Source organism: Clinocottus analis, unplaced genomic scaffold (assembly GCF_023055335.1).
Source record: "Clinocottus analis isolate CAN_PGR_092001 unplaced genomic scaffold, fCliAna1.0.p SCAF_9, whole genome shotgun sequence".
Taxonomy (NCBI): domain Eukaryota; kingdom Metazoa; phylum Chordata; class Actinopteri; order Perciformes; family Cottidae; genus Clinocottus; species Clinocottus analis.
The window spans coordinates 14,138,918-14,153,623 of record NW_027176251.1 but is presented as its reverse complement, the minus strand read 5'-3'; positions in this window follow the sequence as shown (position 1 = coordinate 14,153,623).

Genomic DNA, 14,706 nt, shown 5'->3' with positions numbered 1-14,706 from the left:
TCTGCCGTGTTGTGCGCGCGATGCTGTGGAGAAGCTGCCGCGCTCTGACCGCGCGCTGCTGAGTGCTGCGCCATCCGCATCTCCATCTCCATCCCTCCGCTCGGCTGGAGCACAAACACCACGCGGGTACGGCTGGATCCGCGCCATGTGTTGGGGACCTAATGCCTTAAATCCATGTAACGAGTGAAAGGAAGAATAATCCATTACAGTTGTAACAAACCCGATTAAAGTCGTTACTTGGAGTTATCGGAACTCCATTTTAAATATGAATACAAATTTACAAATTTAAAAAAAAAGATCAATTTAATGGTCATGTTCGTTTTTTATTCATATTTCCACCACTTGTATGAATAGTCAATGATAAGAGGAAATAATGTGCTTGTTCTGATAGAAGTCGGGATTTGGAAGGAAAACATTGTGTCAAATAATATTACAATAATATTGTAAAACTATGCATATTACTATTGCACTTTGTTCAAAGCACTAATCACAAAGACATGAGCATTTTAAGAACATTAAAGTTTTGTATTTTGCATTAATTATTTCAATTTACAAATGATATAACTGCACTTCTGACAACTAAAGTTTACGTTGATAAGTATAAGGGTGTGCATACAACATGTGACCTTCACAACATTTAATGCACAATCAAAGTCACATAAGTGCAGTTTGAAGCAGATTTTTAGGAAGTTCCAGGTTTAAAGCTGCTGTTGTCTTCCTCGATGTTATCATTGAACTTGCTGAACTCAATGTTATCAAAAACCAAAAGAAATGATGACCAAAGCTTTAAAAATAATAATAGTGGTGTAAAAAAACCAAACACTTAATCTGTTTTACTGAAATACATGTTAGTCAGTAAATGAAGTGACGCTTCACTGTGAACCCAGCTGCAAATCCAGAACAGTGCTGCACATAACAGCAGCTTTTTTTTGTGGTTGTCAACAAAGTAACAGTTAAAACACATCCAGGGTGCCGGAGACGTGCACATAATCATAACATGGGTGGCAAAATCCCCAAGCTGTCAGCTCTGAGGGGATTTGCAAATTATTATTTTTTTCCTTTTTCCTTTTTCTTGTTATCCCCCACACTGAGTGAGTGCTGGCATGAGTCCAGGACAGTACATTACTATCACAGCTTGGAGGGAGAGATGGGCAGGAAAGCGTTGGTAAGCCAAATCTCTGGATTGAACAACAGCTGGGTACAATAAAGATGAGTAGGTTCAGACTCTAGAGGAGAGGAATACCCCCTTCGTCCCCTCACACATGCATACATGCACATGCACACGTAAACACCAACGCGCAGACACACACACACACACACACACACACACACTTATACACACGTTGCTTGTGCTTAATGAGCCTTCTGTATATAAAAACTGATCAACTGAGTTCAGTTCAGACATGCTGGGAAATGTCCTTTAAAACCAGGATCACCACGGTCATTCCAACATATATCCGAGTGCATCGAGTGAGCCAACAACAGCTGTTGTTTTATAAAAGCACTTCTGATCGAAGATGCTGGAAAATGAGAATGTGACTCCTCCTCTTCATCATCGTTCCCTCCAGTGGACTGACCTTTTCCTCTCCGGTCGGAACAACAGAGGCGCTCCCTGCTGCGGGCGGAAAACTCACCTGCTTTACATGGAGCTCACGTTGCACACACACACACACACACACACACACACACACACACACACACACACACACACACACACACACACACACACACAAACACACACAGCTGCACAATGTACTTGAACCAATTCTAACGGGAAAAGTGTTTATAGCTGTTCTAAATGCTGCACTGGAAGCCTGTCCTCAATTTTTTTTTATATAATGAAATTAAACTGCAGGCAAATCTGCACAAGGAGAGTTCGGGCTGGACGTATGCGTCACACCCAGGACTTTCACCCAAGCGATGGCTGTTCGGATTCTACGTTAAACCAAAAGTCACGTTCACATACTCAACTTAAATAATGTAAGAAACACACACACTTTCCAACGAAACCGCTTCGCCAAGTTCAGATCATGGGAAGTGGGAACATGTTTTCTGTTGGTATTTAATGTGTCCCAAATGTGTTTGATGAAATGTCAATGAAATGAAACTGGGATTTTGATCCTGCCGACCAGTTTGGGATAACGAATACACTTTCAGACAGTCCGTCCTTCAGGGTATCCTTTGTGTTGCACTCGATTGTGCACAAGAAGGGACAGAAGTGCTTCTGTGAGGAGAGCCGGCCTCTAAATGTTAATAATTTGAGTCGAGAAGCCCCGGAGTCAACTCACATTTTGTCAGCCGAATAACTGGCCGTATTTTCCACTGTGCACAGTGTGCGGCGGGATAACCGCAGGGCAGAGTGTAGACTTTTACGATCAATCGCCCCACGTTGTGCCCGGATGACGAATAATGGAGTTCATGTCGGGTACGATCCAAGGGTGAAGTTCAAATCCTGCATACGCAAACCACCTTTTGAATAGCCGGCAACCACTTTCCCAAAAAATTGCCTAATAGTTCACAAATGTCTCTGCCCAAGTTCTTCACGAGTATAGAAGTAAGCGTGCACACACCATATGAACTTTTATGCAGACTTTACTTGCCCTGAATATAATCTAAGTTGGACGTATTTTATCTGTGGATTTCAAAATAGGTGAAACATGCTTTTAAACAATCCACCAAAGTGTTGCAGCTGATACCCAATAAATAAATAACTGGACGTACAGGCATTTCTCTCTCCGAGTGATTCTCAGCGAACATTGCGACGGTTTTTAAAATGCTCTGGTGTTTTTTTTTGTCACAGCTGCGTTGGTTTTCAGCCCCAGCACACCCACCAAAAGGGAGCAAACATACCTCGAAGGCCATCGTCAAACTATTCAGGCATTCAACTGGCGCTGAAACATTTTCAGTGAATGCATCCCCGCATTATCTGCAAAGTCACCCATCCAAAGAACCTTCCCTCTGGATTCAAGCAAGTGTGTCTGTCAGAGCTCCATTCATGAACAGCGGGAACAGACGAGTACACTGGGAAGAAAGACCGAGACTGAGGTGAGAGCAGACATCCAAAACCGAGGCCGTCTGTGGAGATGGACGAAAATTAAAATAAACTCCCTTCGGCAAGTTGGGTTCCAAACTCATGAAGTTGTTTTTGTAAAGACGCGTTGATTCCGACAACAGCGGGATCCTTTGAGACTCTATCAGAAATGTGCTAAAGGAAGTCTTTTTCAGTCTAAATGTAATTCATTCTTGAATGTAAAATTCTCTGAACCTTAATAAATAATTGCTTCTTAATTCACATTATCAGAAAAACAGGCCTGTATATGAACCTCTTCACTTTTCTTTGTGAAAAAGTGGATGCTGATGCCCTTACTTCTTTCTCTTCTTTTTGCGAAAATCAGGTTTTACTTTTGGGAGCTGAGACGTGACTCTGCTATCAAGCATCATTCTGGTCTGGTTTTGGGACGGGACCGAACCATTTCATAGTCAATATTAGAAAAGGCGTGGTCTGACTGGTTCCTCTGGTGACAATCGGCTCCTGATCTGCTCTGTTGTACCATTGAGGTAAAAGCTTCTTCCTTTTTCAAAAAGATATGACATAAATATCTATCGGGCAGTCCGATAAGGAAGTCCTGTCATGCTACAGCTCATGCTTCATGCAGGACGTTATTCATTTTGGACTCTCTACCCTTAAAAAATGCCCCTTGGTAAAGCTAGACCTAAAAAAAAAAGCCTAACTCTACCCATGAGCCACAGCCGGCCCATACAAATTGTAAAGTCGATAAAATGTAGTTCTTTCCTTTCAAAACCTTCATATAAGGGGGTTTGAAGCAGTCTTTCGGGGCCACTTGCAAGGTTGTGGTTTATTCATATTGACATATTGAAGTTTTAAGCTGAATTGGGAATTGAGCAAAACACCTGACAGAATGCATCTGGGACTTTTATTCCTGATTCTTACAATGTCAACGACTTCGCTGCAGTATTAATTTGGTAGTTGTAAAGGTACATGCCGTCAGGGATTTCCTTCGCAGCACAGAGATTGTGTTTCTCAGACTGTAAGCAGATTTTCAGAGCGCTTTAAGTTCTGCATTTTGGCTCCTGGTAGGCGACGCCGGATTGAGCCTCAACCCCACTTTCCATTTTAATTAATCTTCATTCGCCTGTGGTTCTCTGATTAGAGCGGGGCAGCCTTGCGCTTCCTCTTTTCCCTGAAGCAGAACACCGAGCATCTGCCAGGCAGGAAGCTGCTCTTGACCGACGAGAGGATGGAGGCTGTGATTGGTGCATAGGAAGGTGCGAGAGGTTATTGGGTTTTACAGCAGTCAGCACAACGCGATGGGAAACCATGTTGGAATATGTTGGAGGGAGCCTCCACATGCGACTGTATGGACAGCTCATCAATAGCTGAACATAGAGGACGGTGTTGCCCGAAGGGGAACAAATAATCTACATGAAACTGTATCAGTCGGGGTTTTCGGAGGACAGTAAAGCATTCGGTAAATTCCGGAGGGGTTTAATTAGATCTGGCCCCTGGGGGCCAGAGCCAATTAGCAAGGAGTTTTCATGAAGCCTGACCTTTGGCCCACAGGTGCAGCTCCTGTCAAAATCCTAAAAAAAATAAATAAAAATAATAGGAGCACTGGCAAAGACAAGACAAGTTTCTCAATAGAGAGCTTTTTACTTTTATATATATGTATATATTCACACCGCAGCCGCTCTGGGAAATCATATTGTAAACATCAGCTGTGCGGTTGTATCAGTTTCTTGGCACTACAATGTACCTATGAACCTAATTTGCTTCCATCCCCGAGCCTTTAAATCAGTGTAATTTGTAGAGAGCAGTTTCTGCATGATTAGGTAGATACGTGAGCAGACTCTCAACAGCATGCGGCCGCTTTGCAAACCAAAATCCACGGCTGACGTCCGTCATGTCCATGGGAATGTGAGGAGAATAATTTGCGGGTCGGTTACCTCCGAGTGCTCTCTTCTGTTGTTGTGTATGTGTGTGGGAAGGGAGAGGGGGGTGGACAAAAAACATTTTCATGTAGTCTCTGCTTGGATTGATGGTACAAAACTGTGGAAAGATGAAAACTTTTGGACGTCCACTGGGGAGTCAAACCAACAACACTGCAATGACGTTATTTTCAAGTTAAACCGATGCTGGATCTTCAGTCAGCCGACAGTACGAGCTTTATCACATTTGTTGTTCATATTGTGTCGATCTTCTCTGAGCAGGCCTCTCCCTCAGGAGCCTGGCGGGCTCACGGTCTGACTGCAGCGCGATATGAACCGATGGCAGTCAGCCAGTCTCTCTCCCCTTGGCTTCCACCCGGTTTGGTTTTGGTTCATTTGGTTTATCATTACACTAATTTCCTTTTTAAGATATGTCAATAATACGAATAAATGTATTATGAGTCACAACTCATGTGTGGCCTCCCCTCTTTTGTTCAGCCTGCTTGCAGGGTTGTGACAATATTTAAAGCTGCATTAATCAGTCATTTGAAATTCATTTGGGTTTTTAAAACAATTGTTTTGGACCTCTAAAATCAGCAATATAATCAACAATACAAAATTGTTTTGAGTAGTGGAGGTAACAGCGGCAGTAACAGTGTTGGCACCAATGTAATCAGTGTAACAGTTCAAATGTCAGGTTATATTGTTCACACCTGCATAGGCACCGTGACACCCCCCCTCCACCCGCTCCATTGGTTTGTCGACTGCTGTTTGAAACCTTGAGTTCGTCATTTTGACTGTCGGCTTCTTGTCAGCGCATTTTTGAAACTAGAGGGTTAAGCTAAGTATGACTAAAATCATAACGATGTATTAGCTTGAACTGAGAACACACTGTGAAGCGGGCGAACTTCCAGACAGAACAACGCCGTGGTGTCAATCACCTCGTAGCCCCGCCCTAAAGCATACCCTGCTTCATGGTCTGTTAGTCAAACAGACCATAATTTACTAAATGAACATCATGCTGTATTGAAGAAGACTTGAAACTAGAGATTGAGACATAAACTCATGTTGACAATGTTTACTGAGGGATTAAATCAGGAGAGAAGAAGAGTCATTTTCCCATAGACCTCTATACAATAAGAGTATAGTATTGAATCCTAGTCAACACTGACCAACACCGGCTTCTGCCCAGCATGCACCTCAGCACCGCATACCAATAGGAAGTGTTTTGGTAGGTGGGAAAGGAGAGGAAGGGGAGTTGTCAAGAACTCGTCCTTTTATAATGGCTGCCAGTGACATCTGGTCCTCCTGCTGTCATACACAGGCCGGGCCCGTTCCTATATCCACCAATAATATGCAGGGATTATTTATTTTCTTGCAGATCCGGCCCGTCCTGCATCCCTGAGATGAGACGGAGAGAAAACAATCAACACCCCCGCCCACATTCCCTCAAAACAAGAGGGTGCTATGGAAGTTTGTGACAAACTGGGCTATTTGGGGAAATGAAACTGAGAAAAAAAACAGAAGCAATTGTCCCCCAACACTACTTAATCATTTACTCATACAAACTGCATTCAGAATCGTCAACACATTGTGAGCAGGAACACAGTGTTCTTGCAGAGTTTGCATCGTAAGGGTTGGCAGCTATTTGTTTAATCCCCCTCTCATTGTTTTTCGATTAAACATTTTCCAACATGGCTCCTCTCCGAAGCTTTGAAGCTCCAGATAATTAAACCTCCGTAAGCCCACCGATGTAAATCTCCATCTTTATGAAAGGAAGCTGTTATTGGACTATCAACTGGTTTCAAAGGTCACACTAATGCTATTCCACAAACCAGAGCACACAAGCACAAATAGACCTTTTAGCTTTTAAATCCATGTTGAGGACTCAGCTGTTGCCTTTTCTAATGAGAGTCCAGCTAATGCAGAGCGCTCAAGTATTCTTCGAGGTTAAAAATGATCGGCACGACTATAAAGAGGGTGTCTTCGAAACTACGAGCCTTGAGCTCATTTAATTTCCAGAGTGTCAGCAATTTCTGCGTCTCCCTCGTCTAAAAATATGAATTAGGGGACAGAAGTGTGAGGCACTCTAAAATCGCATGTCGATGGCTAATCCTTGACAGAGCGGCACGTGACGGATCAACCAGCGGAGAAATTATGAATGTGTGCTGGCAGCTTGTGTTTGTGAATCGGGCTTTCATTTCACCGTGAGTTATATAGGGGGAGTTTTCTCTCTCTCTCTCTCTCTCTCTCTCTCTCTCTCTGTCTCTCTCTCTCTCTCTCTGCTTAGAGTAAATACTTATCCCTCAGCCGTGGCAGCACATGTGTGCATCAATCGAAGGCACAGCTGCACGGCGGCCAGGCCATTTAAAGAGATTAGATGTCGGGAATCATGAATGACTTTGTTTTGCTGCCAGTTACTGAGGATTCGTTGATGTTTTTCTCAACGACAAGGGACACAGATACAAAGAAGGGAAGGTCCAGAATGAGCTGATGGTCCAAGGCCCAAGCGCACGCACGCACACCCGCACACACACATACACACACACATTGCACAGATGTCAGCGTTGGATTTAGTGCTTATGCTTCATTTCTGAGCGCGAATGATTCCTCTGCAGTGATCGGCTGCTTATACATGTGTTTCGCACCCACATGACCGATGACAGTTTCTTGTGGTTGCTGACTGCAAATTGAGAGATCATTATGCATCTATTTGTCATATTTATTCCTGTACTTACTTATCAACAGATGGACATAAAAATGCATCATATTCAAATCTAGAATTTTGTGTTTTTCTTTTTCCAATAAACATATGGTCTGAAAAAAGTAAATCGAGATGAATTTTATTTTAATAAGGTGCGAAGGACGGTAGGTGCGTTTGTCCACATTTTGTTTTGAATTCAAAATAAATTTTAAGCCAACTCTGAAAAGTACATTTTTCTATCTTGAAAGTAGATTTAATTTGTGGATATGAGTTTTTGATCAAAGATTATGTACCTTCCCCAATGTGTTTCACTGACACTCCTACTTTAAAAGAAAAGTATGTCAAGAAATTTTAAAAAGGATATCTGCATATTAACCTCAACATGGTAAAAAAAAAAAAAAAAGTAATAATAATAATCACACAAATAAACCAGAAGAGACGAGTAAAAGATGAAAGAATATTTGCGCAAGAAAAAGACCAAAAAAACACCTTCACGTGCCAAAGTCCAGAAGCATTACTCGAAAAAGAATTGGCCCTTTTTATGCACAAACCCACCAGCAGGCTCTGTATTAAATTACCACCCACACAGATTTGGAGGCAAATTTATTTAAAAACCCCAACGGGAATACAAATTATTCTACCCATTTATCTGGAAACTAAGAATTAAACTACGCCGCAATGTTCCATATTCATGAAACACATTTTCATGCCTGATCAGACTGCTTTATTGACACAAAGAGCAATCAATGCCAACTTGTGCAGGTCATTTTAAAATTGTAAACAACACCACAACCTCTTTTAAGATGAGGAATCACTCTGTTTGTGACCATTTTTCATTTTGGCACCAAGCAAGCCCTGAGGGAACGGAGACTCTGATTAATGGCGTAGATCGAGGGAAACGTATTGTACAGCGTGGATGCATTGACTCCCGGAGGTGTGAAGGCGAAAGAGGACCATTCTAATCAATGTGCACACCTTTAGCACCACCGGCATGTTGTTCATTGTATCCCTGTTTCTATTCTCATGCCGAATGTAGATGTTGAGTTAGCATGGGACGCTAGAGGAAGCTAATGGAGTATCCCGATGGATTTCATCCTCTGGTGACCGTGACTGTGTGTACCAAATATTGAAATGGCTTGCTCTTGAACTAAAAACAGAAAAGGCAAATAATGTTACAGTAACCTGTTCTACACGCCCTCCAATCTCGCACGTCCACAACATATTTCTCACATTCGGCAATGCTGAGCTTTACTTCCTCACTGATTCAATGGACTGACTCAATGGAAATCCATCCAGTCGTTATGAGACGTCAGAGCAACTTGCTTCGTAAAGAGAGCAAAAGATCTGGTCAAACTTCTGTTTGAGTCTTGTGTTTTCCAAAACCAAACTAATATATGTTTTGTTGATGAGTAAGCAATTCTAAAACCTGAGTTAAGATGTGTTGGAAGTTCATTTTGAAACGACACTGAGTGCATGTAACTGTCCCTGCCACGTTCAAAACTTAGACGGACCCAGAGTTGGGCGGACATTGGGAGGGAAATCTTCCATGAGAGAGAAAAGTAATCCCTTTAAACTTATATTATGCGTTTATATGCAGAATCTGTCGACAATGGGACAAGATTTGAGAAACGCAAGCGTCCTGGTTTTTCCATTTATTGCCTGCGTAGTATTGACCAATTATGTTTGAGCAGGCTTTGGTTTCACGCAGGTGAACAGTCCAGGTGGAGGAGAAAAGAGGCGGAAGCCCACCGGCTATCATCTCACGATCCTTTCGTTGTTTGCAGCTTACAAAACAATGGAGTCGCACGTGTCACCGCTTAACTCCAACTCCGTTTTTGTATCTCAAGAAGTGGGATATGTGCTAAAACCCAATAAATATTGACCCAGATATTGTTCAGCTGCCTCTAATGAACCCGTGAACGCCGTATGGTTAGTTCAAGCTCATTTCACATTCTGGTGAAGTTCTTTTAACCCTCTTAACCCCCATTATATGAATACACTAATGTAATTTGTACGGGAACAGGGATGTCTCTTCTCTCTGCCGGCTGCACTGTGAGTCACCTGGTGGCAGAGCATTTTTCAAATATACCCTTTTGAAATGTTTCCTAATGCATAGGATTTACTAACAGCAACAACGCGCTGCAACATTACTTTTTGTTTTCTCCCAAAATAGATATTAAGTCTTTGCCGTACACAGTCTCCGTTTTGGAATCAAAAGGCTCAAAGTTGGTCTAATCTGCTTGGATGAATGCAAGAACTTAAAATGCTTTCTGTCCTCTGCTCTCTTATGAACTGATTACACAGGACAGAACAAACAGTTCTTTTCAGAAATAATCAGATTTACGGATTGAAGGCATAGTTAAAGTGGTGAGGGGTCAAAGAGATGTCACTTTTTGCTGTTTTTGCTCTCTTTGTTAATCCAAGCCGCTTCCATCCTCTTCTGGAGCTGCTGGGTCTCCTGGTGGAGGAACCCATGAAGTAACTTCAAGATAATGCAGCAGCACTTTGGGAGACTATCACTGGTCTTGAACTCTTGTCTGATTGAAAGTCCTTTGTATAAAAATGTGCGTGGAGTTGCTGTATGTCGGTCCTACAAGCAGCTGTTGCCTTACATGCAACAGACAGATATGAGCGTCGGATGCAGATTGTAAATCTAAATCCCAGTAAGAAAGCGAAAAAGCTTTTTTCTGGACTAAACATATTTCCATCCTCAAAAAATGGGAAAATTTGCAGAAAACACACATATACACATCCGCTTAGTTTTTAAACTGGAGCATAGCGATTCCTTTGATGACTAATCAATACATTTAAAGCAACAGTTTTGGTTCCCTTCAATCCAGTGGATGTCATAATGATTAATTAAACACCAAAAATTACAAATTGTCTTCAAAAATAATATGCTAAAAATACATCATGTATCAAACGTATTGCTTGCCTTGACAAATAATGGATAATTGTTTTATCTCATCTTTTTGTTCAACAGTTGATGACAACTTCACTGCACAACTGACTGTTTTCTGTGCTCCTTTTTAATGTTCACTAAAACATTCTCACACATTCAGAAAGAGGAACAATCTTTGTGTGTGACTCAAACAACAACAACTTACAGCGGATAAACTTCCTATTTTTCCCTCGACAAACAATCTGAGCTCGGAATGGAAAAAGACAACAAAGTCTAATCTGTTGGAATCAGAACAAACCTGCAAAACCTCTTTGGTGTCTGCTGCTCTAATCTCTGAACCGGTCAGTGAAAAGTGCACACAGTTCAGATCAGGATTTAGCCTTTCAGTAGACTGGCAGGGGGGAAGAATGTAAATGATGTTTTCAAGTGCTTACACACAATTCATTTCAACAGGGAACAGCATTAGTGTTGCGTAATCTGTCCCAAAGGGGCTATAATGGCTCGGCGCTGCATATCGAAAATGGGATGTCCTTTTTTTCCCGCAGTGATGTAAGATTACTTCTTTCTATATTACACTTCTGTAAAAGCGAGACATCCCGTGATGGGCTGAGTCAGCGGGTTGATCACATGACGGGAGCAGAGCATCCTGGAAGCTGAAGGTTTGCGGTCGGGCTGCGTCAACATGGGAAACAGATGTGGCCGCACTGAGACAGAAAGCTGGAATGCACCGTCAAACTGGGCCTCAGATTACTTTCCACGGTACGCACAGTTTACATGCACATAATATGCTGTTTTTGCCCTTTTTCTGAAAAAAACCTCAGCTGTTAACTGACACATTCCTGTTTACATGGGGCCGTGCATACTCCGGTTAACGTAAAACAACCCATGATTTATCTCTGACGGCTACGTCCTTTTAAATGAATTGAATCTGCCTTCTTTACCAGCTGCAGTCAAGGTGCTCCAGGGTTGCACCCCTGCTGTCGCCATTCTGCAAGTTTTGCAACGAAAAGAACAATATTGTTTGCGCTATATACACATGTCCAAAGAATGCTCCTGAAACTGTAATAATACTGCCCTAAAAAACCACGTCTGAATTGAAACGTTAAAAAATGCTCGCCACTCAGGCCTCATTTGCAATATTCAAATGTGTTTACCTTGAGTCGTGTCAAATTCTGAATATTGTCATATTTGGAATAATACAGGAATATGAGTGAACACAGTCAGTTATAGTCTGAGTAGAAAAGCCATCCCTATATTAAGATAATGGCTGCCGCTGCACATATCGGAGCATTTGGATTATAGAAATGCTTTCTCGATATAGAGATATTAAAAGATTTTCTAACACGGCAGATAAAAATAGAGCCATTGACCGCTTGGTAACCACCTTAGTAAGGAGTATTGGATTATAAATCTATCTCTGCCTGCAGCCATTCCCCCTTTATCACCCCCCCGCCCCACACACACACACACACACGCACGCACACAGGTCATGACCTCCTGCCAGTTTGTTGTTGCTGCGAGGGGGAGTTGGGTCCTGGATGATGGATCAATTGAGACACTATCATCCATGAATCTCATTATCTAAAGTGGCCATGGAGGAACCTGGAGGCGGAGTCTTAAAGGAGCTCAACATGCACTCTGCTGCCTGGTGAGGTCCAGCGAGCAGCCTCTCCTGAAGAAGGAAAAAAAAAAAAACCACCGAAAAAAAAATCATCTCTATCGATCAGATAGATGGTGAGCTGCCTGTGCTGCACTTAACACACCAGAGATCTTAACCTCGCACAGATCTGAACACAGCAGCAGATTGCTGGTGACCTTGAGCGGCGCTGAAGCTGCTAACGGAAGAGATGGATCGCTGCTTTTGTATGAAATTCTCATTTCATGTTGTTGGGGGCGCTTGGCTTTTACTTTAATTTATTACATTCTTTTGCTGTATCATAACTCTGCACTTACAACAGATTGTTCACATTTTTATAGGAATATATTTCAATAAAGAAGGTGCAATCCGTGCAGATACCCACCCAGGTGTGTCTGCTACACCCACTGCTGTATTGTCTGATTGAATGAAAACAAACCACAATTGGGGAAGCCCAGTGTCGTCAGCTGACTGTAGTTCTGTTAGCTGAGAGTCAAACACATCGTCCAAAACAATAAAAGTGGGTAAACTGTTTTATTCATAGACATGCAGGCTCAATCCCAATGTCCCCTCTCTGGGCTTGAACGCTGAACTTACTCATGTCACCTAAATTATTGAGTGAGGCTGCAAAGGCTTGAAATGGAGTTTTTTTGTTCAATGCATAATTGGACAAAAATATGATGTGCAATTGTGTGTATGTATTTTAACTTTTTACCCTGATTTGAATGTCTTCCAGGCTCTTACCTCACAAGGTAATTTTTGATTAGTCTATTTACTCATATTAATGAAAACAACTTCAATAGTTAAATTAAATGTTTGATGAATACATTTTTGCTTGCATTTATCGTATTGTTTTGACGTCCCATCTTTAATCCTTAATGTTTTTGTGTCAATGTAATTTTACTTGTGCCGTCCTCTTTGTTTGTCTTTTTTTTTGTAGTGCGTCTTCAGGCTTCCAGTGGTAACCCCAGAGTTTAACGTAACTTTGCTATGAATTGTGGCTAATTTCCTCGGACAAAGTCTGCAGAAATGTGGATTTATGGAAAGTGTTTGGTATGAAAGAGCCAAAGAAACCACTCAAAGATTTGACACTGGGACAACCCTCAACCCTCATGGACTGTGTGGGAGTGCGGAGATTGGGATTGGGATTAGTCTGTGGCTGGGTGGAGATGATGCCCTCAGGTGTGTTTTGTCTCAAGTAGCCTCTACCAGCCGGGGGGAGTCTTGAGTGAGGAGTAAGCCGGCTGTCAACAACAGTATCAACCAGACAATAAAAAGCGTCGGTCAACGCAACCCAAGAGGTCCTTGAGCATGCAGCCCTGACTGAACACCCAAAGTGTTATGTTGTCCGAGATTATCCACGGATAGACTCTCTCATCCACTCTCTCACTCACTCACGGATTTGCACTTGTAATTATGGTTTGACTCCTGGTGTGGATGAAAACAATGCCCACTACGCCCATGGAGGTGACGACCACCCCACAAAGACAGATGTTGTCATAATAATAACTGTAAAAGTGTAACGGTAATCTCAGGTTAGTAGCAGTAGCAGCGCTGGTCAGAGGAAAGTAGAATCAGTACTCCTGTCCGTTCAAACAGACCTCATTGCGTGTGTGAGTAACCTGCTGCAACACGGCATCATTGGACATATGAGGTACACGGGACGTTCTTATATTTAGATAAGTGACTACATGTACTAGACAGCTGTGTGACTATAGGAGTCACACAACATGTTCATATATACACACAGACCGGACACACAGGACTGTTGACTAACAGCATGAGGAACCAAAAACCAGACGACACTGCAGAAAACAAAAATATATGATAAAGATCTATTTTGGCTCCGTCGAGGGAAGTATATTTGAATAAGTTAGTAAACTAAGTTAGCGCTCGGGATCAAGTCTGATATGTCGAGTTCATGCACAATTAATGCTAAAAACGTATTCTCTGCTCTTCTTTTGAAAAATGCAACGTGTGAATGTCATTACTTGTAAAGTTTTTTCAGTCAAGTTCGGGGCAAAATTCACACTTGGTATGAACAATATAAATCCTGTGAAATCATACTTTACATGAGAGGAAGTATTACAAATAAACTGCAGGTTGAAACAACCTTTAACATCTGGTTGACATGACCGGACATGTTTCTACATTCTTGCTTTCATGGGAAAAAATGTTTGAATGATCTAAAAAGGTGAAAGAAAGTCAATTTTGTGTCAGACGGTCTCGAGGTTCATCCATTCATTCCTCTTTCATTTCATTGTGATTCTTAAGAACTAAGCACTGAATACTTTTATGTTAGGGGGTTGTGATGGTGAGCACAAGAATGTAATTCAGGGCAACACCTTTATTAAAAACTCAGCAGTCTTATTCATTTTTCAAGCAGTGCCCCACAATGCAACGGGGCGCTGAGTTCACCGACAGCTCTGTGAAGTTGTTCAGACGCGGCTGCGTAACCCGACACCTGACATCATCTGTTTTCGGGATATTTTCTATTTGAGTGAAACCAGATGTAAT